The sequence below is a fragment of the Rhinolophus sinicus genome, chromosome 3, assembly GCF_057876585.1.
Source record: "Rhinolophus sinicus isolate RSI-liver-muscle chromosome 3, RSI-T2T, whole genome shotgun sequence".
In the NCBI taxonomy this organism is placed as follows: domain Eukaryota; kingdom Metazoa; phylum Chordata; class Mammalia; order Chiroptera; family Rhinolophidae; genus Rhinolophus; species Rhinolophus sinicus.
Window position 1 is genome coordinate 84,113,407 of NC_142503.1, and position 10,050 is coordinate 84,123,456.

Consider the following 10,050-nt stretch of genomic DNA (forward strand, 5'->3'; position numbering starts at 1 on the left):
TCTCCTCTGGGAGTGTTGGCTCATATTGGTGCCACCAGCACTGCACTAGTTCCCTTCTGAATTGCCATTCCATGTGTCTTCTACCTATATTCAAAAATCAGGCTTTGTAGGTGCTAGTACTTATGCTAAAAAGGAATTTGTGGCTGTGGGATGCTGTTGGAACTGTGACAGCAGAGACACTGTAGGAGCCAAGGAACTTAGCACGTCGAGGGAGCTGAGAATGGTACATGCACGTACCAACCTTTCTAATCAAAGCAGATCAGGTCTTGGATATATAAGGACACCAAGAGGAAGACAAATCACAACCCAAGGGGAACAGCTTACAAGTCCTATGGCTAATTCTAGCATAAGTACCTTGCTGGGCATTATCTTACCAAGCTGTGGTGGAAGACACCCTTATACAGTATGGAAAAGTAAACATGGCAAATAAAGGAGAAGAGGAAAATCAAAATAACAGTTTCTGTCATCAATTTGCCTTTTCTGGGACTGAAGCAAACTTGCTTGATATTTTTGGTTTGCTTGATTCCAAATTGCATGCAGTGCTTCCATTTCACTGGGGGAGGGCCAGCTGGAATAAAAAATCAAATGACTAAGCACTGAGGTTTTACATCTTATCATTTAATATAGGGAAGAAAACTTTAAAAGACCATATCTTAGAGTAGTTTGAAACCAAATTGGTTTTCATAGTCTGCATCATGCTTGATGAAATGGGGGTGGTTTTCATGATGTTATACACATGGTTTAAATAAACAGTGTACTAAGGTTAATAAGCTGCCATCGTAACAGAACTAGTGGGGGATTATAGTCGAGCTAATTTGATCAATTACTTTTAGTTCCAGAGGTCTCTAGATGAGACAGAAGCCAGTATACACATGTTGGCAGATGAAAAATCAGTCTGATCAACACATACCCTGATGGTAATGAACATTCTTTCAAACTTCATTTTTCATCCCCAAGAGAGGAGAATCCCACTAATGCCAGTCTCTGCTATTCAAAAGCAGCCAAACGGATAACTGTAAATATTTTTAGGAGCCAGAAACTTGCATTCTTTGGGTGAATGAAGACTAGTCTATTGGCTCTTCTATTGGGGCCTTTCAATGTTGTGTTTTAAGTTTTCCTCTCATTCTTTTCCTATTAAAAATTAACCAGAACTAGAATTAACTATGTAAAGTTTTTACTCACCATATGCTAGGCCCTCTTTAAAAGCTGATATTTTCTAATTATAAATTTTACTCAATTACATGAAGTTAGGAAACAGTTTCATATAGGTGGGATACGTGAATGAGCTAAGCAATGAGCTTAAGATACAGGAGTTGGTTTTATCAGCCTTATAACATGTTGAATACAAGGAAATGGTTTTTTAGTATGCAAATGGGAGAAATAGATGATTTTTTTAAAGCTATTCAAATTACACCATTACCCACTATAGACAAGACACAGGTTGGTGGACAGGGTACTAAGTTGTGTAAGTCATAAACCCTGATCTCATCATCTACTACAGGCGATGCCATGTGCACCAAAAACTATAACACAAGGTAGACACGCCACAAAAGAGGCATAAAAAGATCTTTAGGGAGTCAAAAGATGGAAAAACTTCATTGGGTGGCAGAAACCAAGAAAAAAATTCCTGGCGAGATTTCGCTTGAGATATTCAGGCCAAGATGTAGACATTTGATCATAAGGAATAAGTCATAGGTACTATGGGGAAGGGAAATGAGTTGTGTCCAGGGTGTACTAAGAAATTGCTTTTGGCTTGCCTAGAGAAATTGTGTACGTAAAAGGGAAAAATGAGAATAGAAAGGTAAGTTGGGATCATTGTAGAAAGACTTTGAATTCCATGTAATTTGAAGTTGGGCAAAATAGTGTGGGGAGTTGTTGAAAGCTTTTGAGAAGAATGTATCAGAATCAGAAAACTTAATCTAGAAACAGTATCCAGACACTATTGGAGTTGGGAGAGCCCAGAGGTGGAGTAAGTCAGAAACTGTTATTAGTAAGTCTAGTTGAAAGGTAATGAGAGTCTGAACTGGGGTGCTGGCAGTGGGAATTAAAATGAAAACACAAGAGGTATTGTGCCCAAAGAATCCACAGGACTTGACTTGCTGCTTGTGTGTAGTAAAAAGGTGGATTTCAACCAGAGGTGGATAAAAAATGATGATGCCAACACTCGTGATATGAAAAAAACGAGAAAGTGCAGTTGTTTTGCTGGGTTTAGTTACATTTAGAATTTGGACATTCTAACCCCAAAATTCATATACCGTGTTTCCCCCAAAATAAGACCTAGCAGTACAATTAGCTCTAATGTGTTTTTGGAGCAAAAATTAATATAAGACCCAGTCTAATTTTACTATACTATAAGACCGGGTCTTGTGTAATATAATAATATAATATAATATAATATAATATAATATAATATAATATAATAATATAATATAATACCGGGTCTTATATTAATTTTTGCTCCAAAAGATGCATTAGAGCTGATTGTCTGGCTAGGTCTTATTTTCGGGGAAACAGGGTAACTTAGAAAATTTAGTTGAGGGGAGATAAAGTGGGAATTTGGGAATCAGCTGATGCAGAATAGAGTTCCCTCCAGCAAGAATTTGGTGTTCTCATTCAACAAGTATTTGATGAACTCTTAATATGTGCCAGGTACTGTGCTGGGCATGGTTAGGAAAACAACTAGGTAAAACAGAGACCTTAAGGAATTTAGAATCTAGTAGTTTCTCACTCTGGCTCTCCCACTTATTTGCTGCATAACTTAAAGCAATTGACTTAACATTTCTGGAATACTCCACTTGTTTATATCCTGGGAATATTGTGTGTTTAACCACTTAAGTGGTGGTGGTAGATTTTTAGGTGTAAAATTGTTTAGGATCGTGGAAGAGTTAATGTTCATGCTAATGAACAGTCATAAGGGCTGGTGGGGGCAAGCGATGAGGTGAAAGCCAGAATCCCAGTGAATGTGGAGGAGCACAGCACATAGGAAATGTTTTAAAGAGGTCTCTGAGGTTAGAACCAAAGCCAAAACTTTCCATCAGTGCATCACTTTCCAGTAGTGTGAGCCAGTAGTGGTTCTGAAGCACTCCCAAACTGAGTTTCAGCACTGGATCCAGAAGCCAGAGGGATTATGTATAAGTTTCTGAAAAGGGACTCTACAGTAGGAGACAGTAGAGAAGTATGGTGATTTTTGGAGTCTTCCTACAGGGCTAGTGTTTAGTCATTAAACTGATACTGCTCCTTGGTGAATGTACAATGGTGAGCAAAACAGACATGGTTCCTAACATCATGTAGTTGGTAGTCTAGTGAGGAAGGCAGATATTAATCAAATCTCCACTGGAATGTAATACCGTGTTTTCCCGAAAATAAGACCTAGCCGGACAATCAGCTTTAATGTGTCTTTTGGAGCAAAAATTAATATAACACCCGGCATTATATTATATTATATTATATTATATTATATTATATTATATTATATTATACCCGCTTATTTACTACAAATAAATTTATATTAACTTTTGCTCCAAAAGACACATTAGAGCTGATTGTCCGGCTAGGTCTTATTTTCAGGGAAACACGGTAGGTGCTGTAAAAAATAGGTACACAGTTCAGTGAGAGCCTCCGGTAGGAGATCTTTCAGTTAGAATGAGAGGTCAAGAGGGCTGCTTCAAGGAAATAACATTTGAACAAACAAGGAATGGAGCCAGTCTCCAACAAAGTCTGTTACTGGGCCAGTGGGGGAACTACTCCACTAGAGTGTGAATGTCCAGGTGTAGAATCCTGAAAGTACAAAATATCAAACAGTCTAAAACCACCAAAGTTAACCCCAGTCTGCAATACAGAGAGAACTAAAAATCATTCAAGGTCTAGCCATAATTATCACAGAGGCACTATTGCACAGTGGTAAAAACCAGAACCTGGTATCAAACCCCATGTGATTTGAGGCAAATTTTTGAGTTTCTATACTCCTTAGTTTCCTCCTGTGTATGGTGAAAATAATAAGAATACACATCCCTATGGTTCTTGTTACAATTAGATAAAATAATTCACAAAACTCATAGCACATTTTGTAGCACTATCCCTTAATAAATTTTAGCAATTACCATTGTCTTGGACAGGGATATATTTTCTTGAGATATAATTCATATTTCATAAAATGCATCCTTTAAAAGCATGAAATCAATTAATTTTAGTACATTCACAAAGTTGTGCAACCATCACCACTAATTCCAGAACATTTTCATCACTGCAGAAAGAAATCCCATACCCAATACCAGTCAGCCTCCATTCCACTTTTCCCCAGCCCATAGCAACCAGTAATCTACTGTGTATCTCTATGGGTTTGCCTATTCTGAACATTTAATATAAGTGAAAGAATATAATATGTGGCCTTTTGTATCTGGCTTCTTTTGCTTAGCATGTTTTCAAGGCTCATCCATGTTATAGCATGTATCAGCACTTCTTTCCTTTTTTGGCTGTATAATATTCTATGGTATGGATGTACCATGTACATTTCATTTATCAATTCATCAGTTAATGGACATTTGGACTGTTCATAGGTTTTTGGCTATCATAAATAATGCTGCTGTGAACATTAGTGTACAACTTTTTGTGCAGACACGTTTCTAAGTCTCTTGAGTATACACCTAGGAGTAGAATTACTGGGTCACATGCTAACTTTATGTTTAATTTTTGGGGGAACTGTCAAACTGTTTCTCAAAGCTGTTGCAGCATTTTGCATTCCCACCAGCAGCAAATACAGATTCCAATTTCTTCGCATCTTACCATCACTTGTTATTGTCCATCTTTTTTAGTTTGGCCATCCTAGTGAAGTACTATCTCATTGTGCTTTTAATTTGCGTTTATCTAATGACCAATGATGTTTAGTATCTTTTCACACACTTGGCCATGTGTGTATCTTCTTGGAGAAATATCAATTCACATCATTGCCCATTGTTTAATTGGGTTATTTGTTGTTTTATTGTTGAGTTGGATAAAGATTTGATTAAACAATTTTGTTTACTCCCTCTGACCCTCAGCTCCAAGAAGGAGTGAGTAGGTCATTATTACTTGTTATCTGCCTTAGTAAATAGATGCTTCAGAATTGGAGGCATGGAGGTTCTTTCATGGCTAGGCAGATAAGCAGGGCAGACATGTTCTCCACACTCTCACCTCCCTTTCTCCAAACTCTGGCCCTCCTCTCTCTCTAGTGAGAACTCAACTTCTATATAACATTGTAATTATAGCTGAATAAGCTCCAGAAAAGTAAATCTCTTTATACAACAACACTTTCAGGTAATTTCTGCAATATGCAGTTTATACATGGAGTGTAGTTCTAGGTTAAAACTATATAGCCCCCCCTTTTCTTACCCTGAGCTCTCCCATTTCAGTTTCACAGTGCCATATTGAGACATTTCTATATCCAGGTAGCATCCAGAGGGGCAGGAAACTACTGTGTATCCCCAAAAATAAGACCTAGACGAACAATCAGCTCTAATGCGTCTTTTGGAGCAAAAATTAATATAAGACCCGGTCTTATTTTACTATAATATAAGACCGGGTCTTATGTAATATAATATGTCATATCATAAATCATATATCATATCATATCATATCATACCAGGTCTTATGTTAATGTTTGCTCCAAAAGACGCATTAGAGCTGATTGTCCGGCTAGGTCTTATTTTCAGGGAAACACGGTAGAGGGTTACCTCTCTCATGACCCTTTTTAAGGACAGGGCCTGGAAGACAGTAAGAGTAGGAACAAACACCTTCCCTTCTCTGATCTCTTATATTTAACTCTGAACCTTATCATTGCTGGGGCTGACAGAGGCAACATGGGATGGGGGAGAGGGGCAGGAATGCAAGAACTAGTGACACAGAAAGTGAGTTGTACCTCCTTAGGAACTCTGTGGCCTACGACAAGTTATTTACCTTCCTCGGAGTTTGGTTTTCCTCACCTGCGAAATAAAGTATTTTACAGCTAGGTTTGGTTTTCCTCTATCTGTCTTGGAAGAAGTCTGTGAAGACAAAATGAACTAACACATGTAAAAGTGCCTGGTAAAATCTCCATAAATGAAAATATTATTACCCAGGAGTGAGAACTCAACTTCTATATAACATCGTAATTATAGCTGAATAAGCTCCAGAAAAGTAAATCTCTTTATACAACAACACTTTTGGGTAATTTCTGCAATATGCAGTTTATACACGGAGTGTAGTTTTCATTTGGGGTATTGTTTTATTCTGTAAGTCGTGGTTGTTTGCAAACGCTTCATTTGAAAATGAGCTAACAAGTTAAAATCCCCCACATTCAACTCATTCACACATAGGTACATTAAATAAGAACTTCTTATTTCTCACACAGGTATTTTATCCCCAAACTAAATTAAAGATTCAAATTTTATACTTCAAGTCAGATTCTGAACTAGAATCATAATGTAATTTCTTTTGAGTACTTACAAAATCCCAAGGAGTATGTAAGCATTACTTCATTTTATCTCTCCAACATTCAAATGAGAACATAACCATTATTCTCCCCATTTTCCAGATGAGAAAACTGAGACTTAATAAAATCAAGTTCACCCATAGTAAAAGATTAAGCTGGGAATGGGAATTTAGTCTGTTTGACTTCAGATCTCACCCTCTCAAATTTTTCCAGAGGGAAAAAGAATTCTGAAGAATTAGAGGATGATTCTTCTGCATTCATTGTGTTATTTATTTTCATATTGCATTAAAGGGTTACCTTGGACAGAATCCACAAAAGAAAGAAAAAAAATGGAGAAGATAATTGATTTATGGATGAGGGTTAATTCTCATTTGAGCTTTAGTTAGGAAATAAGAAAAAATTACTGAAAGTCAGAATTGTGAAGCAAAAGTATGAATTGTAAAAGGAAGTTAGTTGCATACCTACTTTTCTAAAGAGAACTAAGCAGGGTAAATCTCATCTTCTATAGCCTCTGCTAAATTCAATTAGGAATCTAGAGTAAAAGTAATGACTAAAACTAGTTAAATTATAACCAGCGTAGGAATAGTATAGTATATGAATGTTTATAAAGGAAAAATTCAAATAATAAAGAGAACAAAGAAAAAACAAAAATGTCTTTAAGGACAATTATATTACTAAAAGGACAAAAAAGAACTTTAAAAATTTACTGAAAATATTTGCAATGGATTTGCTGCCGGAACATAGGAATAGTGAAAACCACCACTAAATAACCCAAAATCGTAAAGGAAAAGACCTTTATCAACATCGTCATCATTGGACACGTAGATTCCGGCAAGTTTACCACAACTCGTCATCTGATCAACAAATGTGGTGGGATTGACAAAAGTACCATCGAAAAATTTGAGGAGGAGGCTGCTGAGTTGGGAAAGGGCTCCTTCAAATACACTTGGGCCTTGGATAAACTGAAAGCTGAACATGAGCATGGATGGTATCACCGTTTCACAGGGATGATATCTTCCTGTGGAAATTCGAGACCAGCAAGTATTACGTGACCACCATTGATGCCCCAGGACACAGAGACTTTATCAAAAACATGATTACAGGCACATCTCAGGCTGACCGGGCAGCCCTGATTGTTGCTGCTGGGGTTGGTGAATGTGAAGCAAATGTCTCCAAGAATGGACAGACCCGTGAGCATGCCCGTGTGGCCTACACACAGGGTGTGAAACAACTAATCATTGGTGTTAATGAAATGGACTCCACTGAGCTGCCCCACAGCCAGAAGAGATACAAGAGAATCGTTAAGGAAATCAGCATCTACATTAAGAAAATTGGCTACAACCCTGACACAGTAGCATTTGTGCCAATTTCCAGTTGGAATGGTGACAACATGCTGGAGCCAAGTGCTAACATGCCTTGGTTCAAGGGATGGAAAGTCACCCATAAAGATGGCAATGACAGTGGAACCACGCTGCTTGAAACTTTGGATTGCATCCTGCCACCAACTCATCCAGCTGACAAAACTTAGCATCTGCCCCTCCAGGATGTCTGCAAAATTGCTCATATTGGTCCTGTCCCTGTGGGCCCAGTGGAGACTGGTGTTCTTAAACCTGGCATGGTGGCCATATTTGCTCTAGTCAATGTTACAACTGAAGGTCTGTTGAAATGCACCATGAAGCTTTGAGTGAAGCTCTTCCTGGGGACAGTGTGGGCTTCAATGTCAAAAATGTTTCTGTCAAAGATGTTCGTTGCAGCAGTGTGGCTGGTGTGGCTGGTGACAGCAAAATGATTCACCAATGGAAGCAGCTGGCTTCATGGCTCAGATTATCCTGAACCATCCAGGTGAAATCAGTGCCGGATACACACCTGTGCGGGACTGTCACACGGCTCACACTGCTTTGCTGAGCTGAAGGAGAAGGTTGATCATCGTTCAGGGAAAAAGCTGGAAGATGGCCTGAAGTTTTGAAATCTGGTGATGCAGCCATAGATATGGTCCCTTGCAAACCCATGTGTGTTGAGAACTTCTCTGACTACCCTCCTCTGGGTTTTTTTACTGTTCATGACACAAGACAGGCAGTTGCTGTGGGTGTCATCAAAGCAGTGGACAAGACAACAGCTGGAGCTGGAAATGTCACCAAGTCTGCCCAGAAAGCTCAGAAGGCTCAATTAATATTATCCCCAATGCCTGCCACCCCAGTCTTAATCAGTGGTGGGAGAACGGTCTCAGAGCTCTTTGTCTCAATTGGCCATTTAAATTTAATAGTAAAAGACTGGTTAATGATTACAATACATTGCAAAACCTTCAGAAGGAAAGAATGTTTTATGGACCATTTGTTTTTTGTCTGTGGCAGTTTTTAAGTTACTAGCTTTTAAAATCAGTGCTTTTTAATGGAAACAACTTGACCAAAAATCTGTCACAGAATTTTGAGACCCATTAAAACAAAATTTAATGAGAAAAATAAAGGCACTAAACTGCTATTACCCAGTTTTTTACAACCCTAGATATAATAGTATAAGTTAAATATAAATTAATGAATAAATAAACACTCATATACACACTTTTAATCAGATCATTTAAAATAGACAGTGGGTGTTTGTTTTGTGTAAAGATGTGCATACAAATTAATATAGGAATTAAATATACATCTTATGGATAAACATATTTATATAGATAGAGATAGATAGATAGATAGATAGATAGATAGATAGATAGATAGATAGATGACTTTAAGGGTGGAAATTTTGTTATAGAAATAATTAAATCAATCTAAACCAGGTTCTATAAATATACTTGGGTATCACACTCACACCACACTGACTCCCACCTCTTACGTCTTTTATAATCTTGATTTTGTCTTTTTTCTTTGTCTCATCATCTTGCCAATTATAAACTTGCTATTTTTAAATTATCCACTTGGTTCGGCCTTTTAAAGAAAGAACATGAACTATACTGTTAAAAACAACAAAATGAAAATATTTATTGCTTACCAATCACCAGTTTAAAATAAAACCAAGCAATAAGCGTTTTTTAATTAAAAGCTTGTTTCTGTTTCTCTTATCTTTTCCAAGTCCAATGCTAGATAGAGCATAGATTCTAACATAACAATGAGTATAAACTTGAACCTCTAATGAGCTACCTAATTCTTTTTCCAGAATGTTAGACTACCAGTTTGCTCAGCAATCTGTGAAGAAGATTTTTCAGAAATCCTGCCAACTCAATACTTCTTTTGTATCAAATGTAGTTTCTTAACTCCATTCCAGTCGGAGAACTAAGTTTGAAATACTGTCCAGTATTCTGCCTCAAAGCTTGACTTGAGACACTGTTTGATGGCTGTCAGGAGCCTATTAAATATAATCACACAGTAATGTATTTACTATGGAAGCAACTGAATCACATGAGTAATCCCAACAAAGCAAATGCTTCTATGAATAAGAGTTGAGCTCTATCAGAGCTTCTAAACAGGCCTAGACCAACTTAATGTGTAAAAGTGCACGTAACACATGAATAATTATCAGTGGAGAATGGTTCAAGGGTAGAAGACATATTTACAGATGGCTTTTCATTTACTAAAACATGCACTTTGGGACACTCAGAAACACACACA

The 10,050-nt window shown here is 37.5% G+C and overlaps 1 pseudogene; it reads left to right on the top strand.

Annotated features, from left to right (window-relative positions):
• The first annotated feature begins 7,218 nt into the window (after window positions 1-7,218).
• Window positions 7,219-9,606, top strand: LOC109445548 (elongation factor 1-alpha 1 pseudogene; annotated as a pseudogene).
• The last annotated feature ends 444 nt before the right edge of the window (window positions 9,607-10,050 follow it).